Source organism: Manis pentadactyla, chromosome 3, assembly GCF_030020395.1.
Source record: "Manis pentadactyla isolate mManPen7 chromosome 3, mManPen7.hap1, whole genome shotgun sequence".
Taxonomy (NCBI): domain Eukaryota; kingdom Metazoa; phylum Chordata; class Mammalia; order Pholidota; family Manidae; genus Manis; species Manis pentadactyla.
This window is the reverse complement of record NC_080021.1, coordinates 156,454,921-156,472,029: the sequence shown is the minus strand read 5'-3', so window position 1 is coordinate 156,472,029 and position 17,109 is coordinate 156,454,921. Positions and strand designations below refer to the sequence as shown.

The 17,109-nt window shown below is 40.0% G+C and overlaps 1 protein-coding gene across 1 annotated transcript in view; it reads left to right on the top strand.

Moving 5' to 3' along the window:
- Positions 1–17,109, top strand: part of LOC118933767 (WAS/WASL-interacting protein family member 2-like) — a 47,639-nt gene that overhangs the window by 15,648 nt on the left and 14,882 nt on the right. The window lies entirely within an intron of this gene.

The window sequence follows — 17,109 nt, the reverse complement described above, 5'->3', positions numbered from 1 at the left end:
GTGCTGGGAATGGAAGTGCAGCATAGAGAATATAGCCAGTGACTGTAATATCTTCCTATGTTGACAGATAGTAACTACACTAGTTGGGGTGAGGGTTTAATAATGTGAGCCACTACGTTGTATACTTGAAATGAATATAATATTGTGTATCAACTATACTTTATTAAAAAATAAATAAATAAATTGAAATATTTAAATAAGAATAGTAATAGACTATTATCATATGATTGCTAGTTTCTCCTCCACCTGTATTAAATGGCTGGATCTCTGTGAAGTGAATAATTATCTTTATTAAAGTTTTTCTCCCTATATTGTGCGTATAGACTTGTAAATAGGTTAACTTGCCTGCTCTCTTCCTTACTTTTCTTTCCTTTTTCTTTTTGTTTCTTCTCAGATAAGCTACTTTCTGAAATGTGATTTCTTACTTCTTCCTGATCAATAATCTATTTGGAAATTTCATTTTTCAATGGAGGTATTTTTATATTGGCCACGTTAAATTCACTTTTTTTGTAGGAATTTTATTTTTCATTCAACAAACACATTCTTGATCACTTACTCTGTACAGTTTTCATTTGTTCTTCTAGGAATTTCATTTTGTATCCAACAAACTCCTTACTCAGAGCCTTTACTGTATATAGGGAAAGTCTTCATCTTATATTTCATAGAGTTCAACTAGAAACCAAGATTTTCCTTGTCTTATTATCTAGGATGGCTTTTCTTATATTCAGTTTACAACTGTATGCAGCATTTGTTAACATTCCTCCTCCACACAGCTAACATTGTGTTCTTTAGTCCAGCACTGCTGCTTGGCATCTGCCAGATTTCCCCCCAGCTTTCCTGAGAGCATATTATCAGCCTTTACGTATTTTGCAATTTTGTTTTAACTTTTTAAATTAGAGGTCCTTTCAGCTACCCTGAAAGGACCCCTATTCTAAATCTCTCAGTCTATTTACAACTAAATTCCATCTTGGCACTTTTGAAGCTTCAATCTGGAGATCTAATTCTAACATGAAAATGATTTCTTTAAGTAAAGTCCATTCTATTGTGCCTGCAATGTCTAGTTTCTCCAGAAATCCCAACAGTTCCTTGTCTCTAATAGGTGCCCAACAATATTTGAAATTGTAGAATTTTAAAACTCAAAAGAACCTTACGAAAAGAAGACATAGGGCTAAGTATTTATGACCTTGGATTTGGCAATGTTTTTTTAGATGTGACACCAAAAGCACAAGCAACAAAAGCAAGACATAGTAAGTTGAACTTCATCAAAATGTAAACTTTGTGCTTCAAAGGACACTATCAAGAACTGAAAAGACAGTCCTCAGAATGTGAGAAAATGTTTGCAAATCATATATCTGATAAGGGTCTAGTTTCCAGAATTATATAAAGAACTCATAACTCAACAACAATGAAACCAAAAAAACAGTCAAAAAATGGGCAAAGGAACTGAATAGACGTTCCTGCAAAGAAGATATGTAAATGGCCAACAAGCACATGAAAAGCTGATCAGCACCATTAGCCATTAGGGAAATGCAAACCAAACAATGAGCTATCACTTCACAGTGACTAGAATGGCTACAATAATAATAACTGAAAAAAAAAAAGAATAGAAAATAACAAGTATTTGTGAGGATGTGGAGAAATAATTGGAACCCTCGCTCACTGCTGGTGAAATCTAAAGTGGTTCATTCATTAGTGAAGCACCTAGTTATCATATGACCCAACAACAATCCTAGTCCCAGTTATATACCCCAAACAACTGAAAGCAGGCATGCTAAGAAAAACTTGTTCATGAAAGTCACAGCAGTGCTTTTCACAGTAGCCAAAAGGTGGAAGGAACCCAAATGCCCATCAACAGCTGAATAGATAACCAAAATGAGGAGTATCTATACAATGGAGTATTATTCAGCCACAAAAATGAAATATTGATACATGTTATCCCATGGATAAACCTTGAAAATATTACACTAGGTGAAAGAAGCCAATACAAAAGATCACATATTGTATCTTTCATTTATATGAACTGTCCAGTATGGGAAAATGTATACAGACAGAGAGCACATTAATGATTCACAGGGGCTAGAGAGAGGAGAGAGTGGAGAGTGACTTCTTAATGGGGGCAGGGTTTCTTCTTGGGATGATGAAAATGTTCTGGAACTAGATTGTAATATTGATTGCACAGCACTGTAAATATAATAAATACCATTGAATTACACACTTTACAATGGTTAAAATGGTGCATTCAATGTAATGTGAATTTTACCTCAATTAAAATTCATTGATGCATACATTGTTCACTATGTGTCAGGCATAGTGGATGTACGGTTGATTAATATATTGTTTCTCTTTCTGAACTCTGAGGTCTTGAAGGGACTGACAAGTAAACAAATACTGAATGAAGATATATACAGTCAGACAGGGGACCAATCCCACCTATGATGATAGCAATAATGATGACAGCGCTTTCCAAATAAAGCAATAGAGTCTTGGAGAACTGATTGACTGATCACTATTTTTCTGAGTGCCCTTTTTGTATGGGATACTGTGTCAGGCCAGGAATTCATGATGGACAAAAACAGATGGTGCCCATCTCTCATGAAACTTGCTTTTGGGGCAGAGACAGACATTAATCACAATTGTCTGCAAACTGAAGTAGATGCTATGAAGAAAAGGAACATTCTTTAATGAGATAGCAGAATAAAGAAACTTGACCTAGGCCAGAGATCAGGGAAGCCTTCCTTCTGAGAGCAATTCTTGAGCTGAGATGTGTAGAATGGGTAGGAAAGGTGAGAAAGCTGTCTAAGAAGAGGGATCAGCATGTGCAGAGCCCATAGCAGGAGTAAACATAACATCAAGGGCATTCAAGAACAGGCAACAAGCTTGCTGTGGTTGGAGCAAGATGCATATGGGGGAGATCAGGCTGGAGAGACGACCCAGGCCTGGTGGGGTCTCCTAGACAGGACCTAGTAAAGATTTGGTTCTTTATCTTAAAAGGTGATAGGAAGTGGGTAGAGAGGGAATGGAGGATGCTTCACCTTCATCCTGGCAGTCTGGAACAGACTGAAAGAGGGCAAGAGTGGATGCAAGGTGGAGACTTGTTTAGGAAGTTATTGCAATTGTCCAGGGAAGAGATGATTGTGAGGTGCAGGCAGAGATGGAGAGAAATGGAGCTTGACCTAGGCAGGGAAGGGGAAGAGTGGCCCAGGCTGTCTGAGACTGTGCATGAAAGCATGGCGGCATTAAGGCATGAAGCAGCATGGGGCTGGGTATAGCAAATCAGGTCACAATGGCAGTATCCACAAAAAGTGGTAGATGCAGGAGCCATGGGAAGGAATTTGAAAAGTCTGCTGCAATCAGATCACAGCGGTGCTCAAGAGCATGACTGAATGTTATCTTGGCAAACATGGGAAAATGTGAAGCATTTGGTGGGAGAAATGTGGCTACCAGATTCGTGTTTTACAAAGATCATTACAGGGGTGCTAGAGAATGGATTTAGGGGGAATAAAGGGAAGATATTCAAGTATAAACAAGGAAACTAGTTAGGAGACTGCTGGACTGCTCAATATGAGGCGTAATGAGTGTCTGGACCACACAGTGTCATGGCACAGGGGGAATGGATGGTTATTGCCATACTTGCCTCAAAGGAGCAGTGTAATAAATACTTGAATAAATGTGTACGTGAATTAAAAAAGGTCTATTTCTCAGTGCACGTGCCACACTACTAACATCAAGGGGAAAAAGACACACACCCTAAAGAATTATGGAACTCTGAAGCCCCAACTAGTGAACTTACTGAAGTTTCAGCTACCTTTTAAGACAAACCGTTGCCTTTATTGTGCTCATGCTTGTATAAGAATCTGTCACCTTTTTTACTGAGGGGTTTGGTCTTGATTGGTGATGTTCGTGCATGATAGACTCATATGTGATTTATATGAGTCTGGATAAAACTATTTCAGGCTCCAAACACCTATAAAGAGACTATCTCATCAACACCCAAGTAATATGGTAAAAATCTCCTTGAACTTACCATTCCTGTTAGGTCAACTCCATCTCAAGGTATTCACAACAAACTGGAAAACTTCCTTTTGTCCCCCCATTGGACCTGACTTGTCTGAAATGAATTCTGTTCATCAGACCTCTTATCTTCAAGGCCATAAGAAGATCCCATTGGAAAAATCTTGTTCTGAGACCCGTTGTTCAGAAACTTTAGTTAAGACATAATTCCCCAGAGGCAAGGCTTTGAACATATTGGGGATGGGGAAAGCAATTAGACTAGTAATTCAGAGTTTTGGACTTATATCACCAGTGTTTACAGCTTAGTTAAGGCTTTAATGAAGAACAATTAGATAAAATCTCGGAAACAAATCAGAGAAAAAGAAAAAAAGTTTATTTGATGTGTGAATGCTAAATAGCCTCTGAGTGTGTGTGTGTCTCTATGTATTTCTTAGTGGGTTTGGTCTTTTAATTATGACATAAAAATATGGAAGGAAGGTCACACAATTTCTTTTTGAATTAGTTTGCACAATAAGAGATAAATGCTAACCTCTTTCATGGCAAAATCTAGTAGAACTACAGGATTATCATTATCTCCCATGACCTAAGGCTACTTTGAAATTAGTTGTCCTTCCTGTTGCTGATTAAGCAGATGGAAACGGGAGGAGATGGTGGAGGTAAGTGGCAAGAGAGAAGTAAGAAGGAAAAGTAAAGTTCAGGGCACGTATAGGATTACATGGAATATTATAGTGCTGCAACTCTCCATTTGCTTCCCCATGCCCGCTGCCTGCTCATCTGTGCTGTGTCCTGCAAGAGGCTAACATTTGTTCCTGGGCTGCATTTGTAAGCTCCCTTGTCTTCTGTCTTTCAGTTGTCTTTGGCAGGAATGCTGAGTCATCAGCAGAAACTCTGGGAGTGTGGGGGTGTGAGGTCAGGATGCCCCATTTCCTGATGCACTTCCAATTGGCTGCATGCCTCCACCTCAGGTCACAATTCTTCTTGGGGTGGTAGTCTTCTATGGTGACTTTCCCAGGTTCTGGGACCCGCTCCTTCCGCCCACCCTCTCAGGGCCACAGCTACTAATGGTTCTCTAGTATTGCTAACCTGGGGATGCTTCACCATACTCAGTTGATTTTCCTGACGTCTGCCTATGCCTCTGTAAATGTCCCTTCGTTAACATGCTTCAAGTTCTTGCTGGGAACCCTGACTGATACAATTGTCTTCTAATGCAAATGAAACACTAAGCTCTGACAAGATGATCTTGAAACATCTCAAGGAAATAGGGTATGACAATTTTTACTAACCTTTTTCTTTGGTCTTAGTAATGAAAAAGTGAGTAGATGTTTAAAATATAGTCTCTAGTTAATTTTTGACGGGATAATGTTTCCTTCCTTAGGGCTCACTCTGCTCTGGTAAGCCCAGCTCCCCAGTTAAGTGTAAACAAAATTATGAAACTACTTTATGAATTAAGTTTTGAGCATCTTAAGTTTGAGATTCCTCAGGGATTGCCTAGGGATAATACTTTCAGAGTGTTCAAAGATGAAGCTGTCACTGGAGACAGTGAGTCCCACATCATAGGAGATGTTGGGGCTGAAGCTGGAAAACCAATAGATTGGCTGTTGAACTTGCTAATTTTAAGATCTTTTCCAATGTGTGATTGGGATGATCCTTATGATTTTTAGCTTTATGCTATGATGGTCTATCACTATAATATCTGTTATGAAAATGTTGACTATTAAGTTAGATATTTTAATATAATGATATATGAACACTATACAGACTTTTAAGCTCAAAATTTTTGAAGAAAATTCATCTTCAGTATGACACGGTGAAAACCCTGGTCTCTGGAGACAGATAAACCTCTGTTTCAATCCTAGCTCTTGAGAAAAGCTATGCGTCCAATGGAAGCTGACTAACATCTCTTCATCTCAGTTTTCTCACCTCTCCCTCAGAGAGAGATGGTGGGAATTCAGTGAGATAACGCCTAGGATGAATTTAGGCACTCAATAAATGTTAGTTATCTCTGCTTCACCATCACCAATGAAACTGTTCTTCTTGCTACATCAATTGATGGTGCAAAGGTAAATAAGAATACATTTAAGACTTCTTGTTGTAATTGAAAACCACAGTCAAAGTAATGATCAACACATCCACTTTAGCATCTTACAACTTTGAGGGTATAGTGTGTTCCATGCTATAGAGAATGCATAGTGTAAGTAAGTCTTCCCTGAAAGAGCTGTTATTTTTAAATACTAGTGAACAAATTCTCTTCCTACAGCGCTTTTCGCCTTATGGTCATTTTGCTTGGTGCTTCAGAGCAACCTGTAAACCAGGCATTATACTCTCCTTCATGCAGAGGGGAATCTATAAAGGGCAGAACACCTCCCTCAAAATCTAAAGGAAGTGGTTTTTCCATGGACTCATTCAGACATTTTGCTTAGTCAGGGAAACAAGATTGAAAAAGTAAAAAACATTTAAAAAATAAATGACACAGCAGCTGAGATGTGCTACCTGAGTCAAGCCAAATGATCTCCAAGTACAACCGGGAATTTCTAGAGCAAGAAAACAACCCCCTGGGCTAGGGTAGTGGGGCAGTTAGAGGAACATGTAGCCCAGGGGTTTAGAGCACAGGCTTAGGAAACTTGATCAAATCCCAGCTCTTTTGTGTCACTTTGGACAAGCTGAGCCCTTCCATACCTGTTTCCTCATCTGCAAAATGGAGGTAGTAACAGAAACGACACACGGGGTTTATGTGAGGTTTAAATGAGATAATGTAGTTAAAGTGTTTGGTATAACCCTAATTTGGAGGAAGTGTTTAATAACTATAGCTATTATTATTATAAGATAAAGCCACAGAGTCCCCAAAGAGAGCTAATTTGCCTAGAGCCACAGAGCTGGTTAGTGATAAAGCAGAGACAGGAGCCCAGATACTGTCCAGTGTCCTTTTGTTATAAATGAACCATAGCTTAATTAGGTTTTGAAACATGGGTGATAAGAACTTCAGCTAAAAGAGAATAAGAGCTAGATAATTCTGCTATCTGCAAACTATCCATGTAGCTTTTCCAGGAAGCAGGCACATCATGACATCTATGTAGAAAACATAAATAAATCACATTCCTTCAGAATGCTTTTGTCTTCCTCTTATGTGTGAGACTGCCTCACAGTGATGTAAGTGACCAAATCCCCTTAGACAGGTAAAAAAAGGCACAGGCTTACAACACGTTTGACTCTTACTGGGACTAATGCCATAGTGAGGCCCCAGTGTAGACAGTTCTGGCAGGACAGAAATGGATGTGGGGATTAAAGAACTAAAGTAAAGCCTGCAATCATCTTTGAGACTAGCTTGTGCCTGGTTTTATATACACTCCTTAGCTATTTTGAGTCACCAGGGACTTATCACTCCTAGCCTCAATGCAGAAAGCATTTGTCTGGTCACACGTTGGAACCTTGTAACCGGGAGAGCAGTAAGTAGCCTTCCCACCAGTTACCCTAACATCGTTGGCTAATAAAGGCAGGCTCTATCACAGGGCACTAACTGAATGAACTTGGGCAATGAAGGCTTAAATAATAATGAAATGTCAAATAAGATTGAGGCGTACATACACTGATTCTTCAGGCTTTTCCCTGCTTAGATCTCTTCTGCTGGAAGTATTTGTTGTTCTTTGCCTTTTAAAATAATTTTCCATCAACCCCCATCAATGCCAGCAAATGCAAGTTGACCCAAAATCTTTACTGGGTTCTTGCAGCACCATTTGGCTGACTTTTCTTGAAATAAAAGTAGAGACTCCCTGGGTTTAGAAAGTGCTTTTCTGGTTAATGAGGACTGCACAGTTTTATTCCTAATTACTGGAGTTCCTTTTATAGTGTCGTGTTTCTAGAAGAGATTGGAAAGTTTGCATCCTTAAATGCCAAGCCAGCAAAACAGTTGTAGCATATATTAAAATCTGAAAAGTTATATTATATTTAATTCCTTAAGACTAGTAGACTTTCACACAGACTGTCTGCAGATTTCAGAGAGTAACCAGGAGGACATTCCATCCAATGTGTCTGGGTAGACTGAGTGGAGAAAGCTGTAGTTTTGAGAAGTTGTAGATTAGAGAGCCTGGGAGATATGTTTCTCGCTCCACCAGCTTGCGAAATCTATTCATCCTCCTTCTTAAAGGGTAAGGTGATATTTCTTTGCTTCTCAGTTAAGCATGAAGAACTTAAAAGCAGCCCATTTAGGGGCCTTGCTTAGATTCTATGTATGGATTTTTGCTTATTTATATAGTGTTGATGTAGACCTTCCAGAGTATATTACCCAGCAACAGTAATTTTTTAGTCCCTTTTAGGAGGTTCTATGCATTTACCTTGTATCCCTCTAGTTGACTCCTCCCTGTTTTGATTTCACTCCAGTTACTTAACTACACACCCTGACAACCAGGAAGAGTTTGGCGACCACTTTTCTCTTTTAGAAATATGATGGATAGTACCTGCCAGATCATCAATGGTGACAGAAGTCAGAAGGTAATGATACTTCCTTCCCTTCCCTTTTGCATCACCCTCCATGCTAATCCAGGCAAGACTTCCTTCGAAGAGGAAGCCAGCATGGTAGGACAAAATCTGACTCGAGTCCCAGCATGGCCATGGGTGCCACCACTGTCTTAGCATTCACACCTAGGAAACACAGCAAAGCCCACAGGCCACATAGGTCTCTCTGGGAATCATGAGATACACAGAAGAGCACTGAGCTTGGTGGACAAAGGTGTACTTGCTATGTGTTAGTTGCTTTTTGCTTTCCTGCTGAGATGATCAGATGCAACACTTAAGAGCCTGCTTAAGTGTTGCAAGAGCATGCTAGGAAGGAAAATTTGCCCTCAAAACCTCAAAAATTGTTAACTCATGAACATGTTCTTCTTTGGTAAGGAATTGGAGAAAACCAGAGAAATTTCTACACATGAAACTTCTTGCAGGTAATGAATCTTTGACCTTTCAGACAAGAGGTAGCAAGAGCAGCCTACATGAGGAATATATAATCAAGTGGGAGGTTAAATTTGCCTACTTACCACCAGGGCACAATACCAGGCTATTGTTACTGTGCAGATTTTCCTTTAGAAGTAGTGGGCTGGATGATGTTAGACCCCAAAACAGGTATGCAACAGTTTCTTCCAAGAACATCCAAAGGTGGGGGTGGGCATAGTGTAGTGGAAAAACATACTGGTCTTTGACTCCAAGCCTTGTTATCCAAGAGCTGGTTGAACGTCTTGGAAATTCAGTTTTTATTTATTTATTTTTTTTAAATCTGTAAAATAGGCAAGGGAAGGTCTGATATTCTCAGAGGACTATTTCGAGTAGAGCTTCTCAAATTTCAATGAGTGTTCAAAGTACCTGAGGATCTCGTTAAAATGCCAAGTCAAGTACAGTAGTTTGGGGTAGAGCCTGGGATTCTGCATTTCTAGCAGCTTCCAGGAGATGCTGCTGCTGCTGATCATGGACCACACTTTGAAAAGAAAAAATCAAGAGAACTGTATGAGATATTATACACGTAAAAGAACGTGTAAACTTGTGGTAAAACAGGTAGAAATTAGTGCCGTTAGTAGCAGCAATATTCATATTTCCTACTGAGAAATTTTCTCTAATAAATAACACTACTGACTTTCACATCTTTCCATGCTACAGTGCTCTTTTCAGTGCTTCTAATAGTACCTTTATTAAGAATTAATTTTTTAGTGTGCAAAGGGGAATGCAACATGCCTGGTGCAACATAGATACTGAAGGAAGAAAAGGAGGGATACAGAGAAGGGGGATGGAAGGGACAAAGCATAGACATGCATTGTGTTTTAGGGGTTCCACTGGCTGTCTCCTCTTAGAGATAAGGAGATGTGATAGAAATAAGGGAGGCAGCTTGTTGGCATTTTGCATTGAATATTTAAAGATAGCAGTAAGTGAAGACATATTAGTCAAAGGTGTTTACATTGATGAGGAAGAAATTTAGGAATGCCATGTGAATTATGGCTTGATAAATTTCTAGAAACTATGTGGTGCCTCATCTGTCTATATGGCTGTATCTACTCAGAGGCCCCTGGAAGTGAGACAAAAACATGGAGAAATACTTTTTGTCTAAAAACATTACTTTCAGATCTGCTCTAAGATGGTGGATCTCATGTTTACATGACAGCATTTATTGAGCACTTGCGCTGTGCAGAACAGGATGCCAGCTACGATGACTGTCTCCATGGCGTCTGCTTCATGGTTGTACCACAGCACAGCCCAATCTGGTACCAGGACTTGAGAGCAGGGCTGCTTTTCCTGATCATCTTTGGCAAGCTAGCTTTACCTTTTAAATTTTGAGAAGATTAATTAAAAAAAATTAGTAAGCGATTCAGTTATTTCTACTAATATTTGAGCTAACAGGAAAGAAAGGCAGGCATTTAAAGGCAAGTCTCCCTAAAAATGTTGTGCTCAAATGACCACACCACCTCACACGGCCATCCCATCTCAAGGCACATCCCCACCCGACTCTGTCATTCCCTGGTCCCCAACTTGTGCTCATTTTCTCCATACCACTTATCACCACCAGAGACACTGGAGAGTTTTCTTATTTATTCTGTTATCATATGTCTTCACTACTCGACACCAGCCCCTCAACAGCAGAGACTTCAGTCTGCTTTGGCCACTGCTGAATCCCAGTCAGTGGAATTGCATCAGCACTTAGCAGACGCTCAGCATTCCTCATTGGTTGAAGGAATAGTGAGGATTTGTAGTAGATAAACGCTTAGAAATATTTTCTTGAAGAATTTCTGAGAAGAGACTATGTGGTTTCAAACTTGTAGAGGGCGCCTCTGGGTTTCCAGAAACCCCATCTGCTTATTATTTAACTCCCTTTATTTCCCAAATAAATAACTTTGTTTCCTACTAAAGATGATGCCCAATATAACACACTGCCCATGACTTAATCAATGTTTATTGGACAGTGAACATGAACAGGGAAGCTTTTTTTCTTCATCTTTCCAAAAGCATGGTGCTCATGGGGCCCTCCATTGGGCTTCCTAGAACATATATAGTCACTTCTGAGTCCCTAAGGGGCCTCTTTCTCCTTGTCTTGGTGACCACAGAGCCATAGAAACAGAATTGGGTAGATGGCTCATCTTTCTGCAGGAAGTCAAGGAGAAAGTCTTTGGTGGTTCCTAATCTATCTCCCACAGACCTCCTGGACCAAGAGGGTACTCACAGCATCTCCTGAGGGAGAGAAATGTAGTAGGAAATGCCAGCTCCTAACTTGAGTTTCCCCAGGGCAGTACCAGCTGAGCCTAACCGAGCTCCAGTTGAAACAGTGTTTCCATCCTGTCCCACAGACCACCTCTTTTGGGATGCCTTAGAGCTAGGGGCTTTCAGTTTGCAGCTACAAAATTATCACATTTTACTGTCTTAACCCTTTAAAGGTCACACTAATAGTATCTAGCAGAGCCGAGTGTCATGGTGACCTGACCTTAGAAGTGCTTTCGTGAGAGCTGAGCTCCAGCCTGTGAATCCTATTTTCAGTCTTCATTGCAGTTTTAAGATTCAGTCCCCTTTCTAGACCATCCCCTACCCAGGCTTGAAAATGGCTTTATTTCACACTTTGCAGCAGGAGGTAAGTGGGTTTCTATGTGAAAGTGATGGTGCCAAAGACATTTTCGAACATTAAAAAATGTCTGAACATGGCTTTAAGCCACTCAGCCTATTTCTCATCCTGCACCATGCCTTGTGAAGCGCGGGCAAGTTCAGAGCTCTCTTTGAAATCAGTGGCAGTTATGAGCTTGGAGCAAGTCAGTGGGGCACTGAGCAATATAATAAATGAGCCCCTTTGAAGACCAACCATTGTAGTTGGGCTCTTTTTGTGCTATCCGGCTCCAATTTCTCAGGGATGTGGGCGTGGGAGTGGCCAGCCAACACACACCCTAGGTTTTAACTCTGGGTCTGAAAGGGGGAGGGAGGTCAGAGAAGTAAGTCCTCCTATTTCCCTGGAGAATTGACCCAAACCCTTTTGCTACCCTTTTGATACCAACACATGGGATAAACCATTCCACACATACACATACCTTGAGTTGAAATAAAACAAAACCTGCCTTTCAGCTGCACCTACTTACTTACTGGTCTGTGCAGAAGCAAATACGATAACAAAAACAGTAAGAAAAACAAAACAAAACTAGGAAGCTATTACCCACCAGGCGATAAAGCAGACTTACTTGTGTATCAGGGCTTTTGACTATTCAGTTGAAAGCAGAGAATATGAGCTCGGGCATTTTTCATGTTTCTCCTACAGGCCTAGTTGATAATTCTGTTACCAAGATAAAATTTCTCAGATGTTCTTAGAAGGGAATTAAAGCTTTATGTGCTGGCTTTTGACGAAATATTCCTAAATGGCTAGGATATGTGTTTCAAATAGTTCAGTTGGAGAATGTAAGTGTGTTCAGGTTGCCTTTCAACATACGTAAGAGAGATTGAATTATTTGTTCCAGTTTTTGAAGTACAAGTTTGAGGGACAACTTAAATGATCCCTCTTGCACTAAATGCAGATTTAACTAATTTTTGCTGAGCACCGTCTTTATTTCTGACAACCTCTCTGTGAAATTGTTGGCCCTACTTAGCCAATAAAAGAACTGAGGCCAGCGTGTTCCAGTGACAAAGAGCTAGTATGTGGCAGAGCTGGGTGCCAAACCCAAGTCCTTTGCCTACCAGTTCCAGCCCTCATCCTGCCACAGAACTGTAGCTGTTTCTCAAACTACAATAATCTGTTCCTCTCTGTACTTAAAATTACACATTTTATTAAAAATGAGAAGTATTTGAGCAAATATTGAGTTAAGGCTAAGTCTCTACAGGGGCCAATCAAGAATGATTATAAGAAAAGTAAATTATCAGGGGAAATGGACTTCCTGGCAACCTGCATTTCTACAAACTACTGTGGGATAAGAAAGTTCTGTCTTTTTCACCATCTTTGAGACTTAAAGCTGAAACAGAAATAGACAGAACAGTCTTTATAGTTATTGATTGCTGTAAGACCTTCTTTAGTTTACTTTCTTGTATTTTGCATCATTCCAAACCATGCTAGGAGGATATCAGACAGCAAATAAGTGATGTGTGGGTAGAGAACAAAAGGAAAAAGTATGATTTAGTGGAGATCGGAAGTAAACTGATACATGTAAATGCATGATACAGTGAAGATGAAGGCAAAACACAAAACTGACACCAAGAAAGAGCAGGTGTTTAAGATAACATAGTAACAGCAATAATGGTTAATATCCCCTGAGAAGTTAGGATTTGCCAGACAATAGTGCTAAACCCCTTTACATTGGCTGTCTCACTGAATGCACACTTCAGCCTTACAAAATAGGTATGATTATTTAGGTTATTTTACAGATGAGGAAATGAAGCACGAGAAGTTAAAAGGCTCAAGGTCAACCAGCTAGTATGGGATGGATGCTGGATCTGCATCCAAGCATTCTGGTTTCCAGGGCATACTCGACCATCCATAGCTTTACTCCAGGTAAACATGTTATTGTTACTAATGAAAAAGCAATTGCTTCCTGGCCTTTGGGTCTAAGGGAAACGGTTCTTTGCACACTCATGAGTGGAACATAAATGGTTCAAAGACTAGTGCCTTTCTTAACACCCTCCACAGTATTAACAATGCTGGCAGGTGTATGGCTATTTCTGGTTGGGTCCCTCAGTACAAGCTGAGGCCCAATGCCAAAATACAATTCTGTGAAAGTGACTTAAAGCAAAAGGGGCCAAAACAGTATGATTCAAGTATTTTGATTGGATGTTTTACCTTGATCTTGAAATATGATCTGAACTATCTGGAGAGATGGATAGACTGCATGTCCTTCAACCAATCCTCCATGGAGCCTCCTTAGCTGTAAACATTCCTTGAGCACTGCTCTGCTGGAAGAAAAAGAAAAATCACAACCATATAGAATGGGGAGACCATAAATCTGGAGTGAAACTAATCTAGTTGTGCCTTCAGTCCTATTACGCATGCTTCTCCTATTTCCCCCAGCTGCTATCCAAACCTTTGCCACTATTCAAAGCTTTCAATCTTCTCTCTTTGGGATGACCTTGTTTCTGAGTTAGAGACTAGCAGCTATCAGGAGTGGCTTCATTTTCCTGCCTTTTGCCCATAAGCCCATCTACATCTACAGCCATTCTTTCTTTGTCCTCTTCTCTAGCAAAAGATGGTTTTCCAGTCAAAGGCAATGCCATCCACTGGTGCTATGGGTGTTATTCAATCTTGCCTCCTTAGGAAATTTGCTTTATCAAGAATGCCCTTTTCTTACCTTCAGTGCTCCATTGGTTGGTCCCTTTAGCAAAAATATGTTTAAAAAGCTCATTTTTTAAGCCTTTCATTTAAAAAACAAACAAGCAAACAAACAAAACGCACGTGATGGTCAGTTGTTTTGGCACCTTCCTGTTTCTTTCTTTCATGGCCCTCCTTTTATGAAGGGGAACCTAGATTCGTCCTCTATGGTTCCACATCACCCTCTCATTCTTTAAGTCATTCTAGCCTTACTCTCTGCAAATCACTGCACTGAGACTGCCCTCATCCAGTGGAATAAGCATTTTTGGTTCCCATCTTACATGATTTGTCCTGATGACTATTCTTCCATTCTTGGGGGTCCGGCTTTGCCTTCCATGATCCTTCTCTCTCACTCTCCTGGTTCACTTCTGCACGGCTACGCTTATTCTGGTACCTTGATTGGTTTCTATTTCTCTGCCCTCTCCTTCAGTGTTGGGGCTTTCTTTTTCCACTCTGTTCACTTTTGGGGTGATCTTGTCCCTACCAATGTTTTACATCTAAATCTCTATCCTGAGCTCTGATCCCATATGGCCAACTGTTTTCTAAACAGTTCCACCTAGATGTCCTACAGATACTGAAAACTTAGCATGTCAGAATTGAACATGCTCATCTCTGCTTTTATGACCATCCCCCATTACTCCACAAAACCTGCCTTCTCCCCTACATTTTTTATGTTATTGAGTTCTAAACCAGTTCTTCCCCTAGTATCTCAAGCCAGTAGTCTGGGAGCCCTTGATTTCTTTCTCACATTCCAAACAACATATCCTATTTACTTTTCTCCTTATATATCTCTCATACTTAATGGAGCCACCACTCTAATTGATTAGGTCCATCAATTCCCTTAACTACTGCAATACAATCCTTGAAAGGTGCCCAGCCTCCAGGAATTCCCATTGCTAAATGCCCCTTTCCTAGGAGCCCCAGAGTTCAAATACAAAATTTTAATATGTTACTCCCTTGCTTACAATTGATCATCAGCATCTCATGACTCACAGAGTACAATTTAAAATCTTTTGTCTCCCTGGAAAATACCTATTCATATTTCTTCTTCCTTTGGAAAGTTTTCCAGGACAGATTTAAATGTGTTATCCTAATCTGCCACTCAACTTTGTGGATCACCCAATTCAGTAAATCTCATTGTATTTGCTTGTTTGCAAGTCTGCTTCTCCATTTGTTTAAATGCCTCGTGAGTAGGACCTTGCTATCTCAACTTTGCATCCATAGCCCGCAGAGTACTACTTGGCACTCAATAAACATTTAGTGAGTGAAGGAAATGTATATATATTCAAATATATATATAGAGGCAATGAATGGGAAAAATTTTTCCTGGAGAATCTCAAAGCATGCCTTGCCAAAATTAAAATCATAATGCCCTCTTGACTATACATATAACTTCTGAGACAGACTGGGCTATATCTTGACTACAATTTATGCTATAATAAGAATGTGTTTTCCAAAACATTATAGGACATATGTGTATACATTTTTAGAATCCTAGATCATGGTTATGATTGTGCCTAATGTCCTTGACTATGGAGTTCAACTGTAAGGAATTAGCTGAAGTAGGTGTTGGGGGAGGGATTGGGTGAAGTCAGTGCATATACTCTGCCTCGACACTCTCCTTCAAGGAGACGGGGTGCAGTATTTCTGGCAAGAGACTCCTCAACTCCCATAGATTTTTCAGACAATCATTTGAGATCTGTCACATCTCAGGAGGCCAAGGACACACAGGCCCCGTTAAACTACTGCAGCTGTCTCCACCTGGTCTCAGTGTGTTCAGATAGGGAAGACTGTGGAGTTTTGGTTTTCAGTGTGATTTGTCATACTTGTTGTTCTATGAACTTTTAAAAAATTTCTCCTACCTCAACAGGAGACTAATATTCAATAACTTACTCATAATAACCCTCTCTCTTCCATATGGGGAATGTATATACAGAAAATATTATCTACTGAACAATCCAAAACTAGTAAGATCTACTAGAAAAGTAGAACTAAGGGCTGATTGTATTTCCATGTTGTCTTACACCAGCACTGTGGAGGCCAATGGCCAGGAGTTGATGCCCATAAATGGGGGATACCCATAACAGGGGAGGTAACCTGAGGCAGTCCTCTTATTTTCTCTCTTACCCTCTGTGCCTGGTTTGACTCTGAGGTTTACGTGCTGGGAAAAAGAACCTCTAATCTAATCTGGCTATTTAGGTCTTTTAGCCTAATCCTGTTGGAGATGCAACTCTCCTATTGTTTGTACTTTCAGCCAATATACAATTAACACACTGTTAGAGATTTATTGGCTGATATCCCCATCTTTGCTACATTCTTTTAAATGATTTAACGGTGGATAAAGCTAGGCCGAGAGCATGATTTTGTTTGACCTTTGATCTGGCCTAGAGTCTCATTAAAATTTGTATTGTCATGGTCAGCTGTATTGTAATCATTATACTAATTTCCCCTCCTATTTTTTTTCAACCCTTGAGGGAAAATCAAATTAATTCATTTCAAATCAAAAGAGAATCATAAAAATAGAAAGAGAGGCATGAGATAGCAGGATGCATGTAGCAGGAAAGAGGATAACAGTGCAAATTGTCAGGGGCTGAAAATGAGCCCTGTGCACTCTGGCAACCGCTGCTCCTTGGTCAAGATGAAAAAAAGTTAACATTTTTAAAGCGATGCTCATACTTCTGGCTAATTAGCGCTATAAAGAATCAGGGCCTCAACTGGCAAGGCTAAATAAGGTATGCCTTTTCTATCTGCTTTACAAGGTTGTTAGAAGAATTAAATGTGATAACATATATGGAAGCAATTTG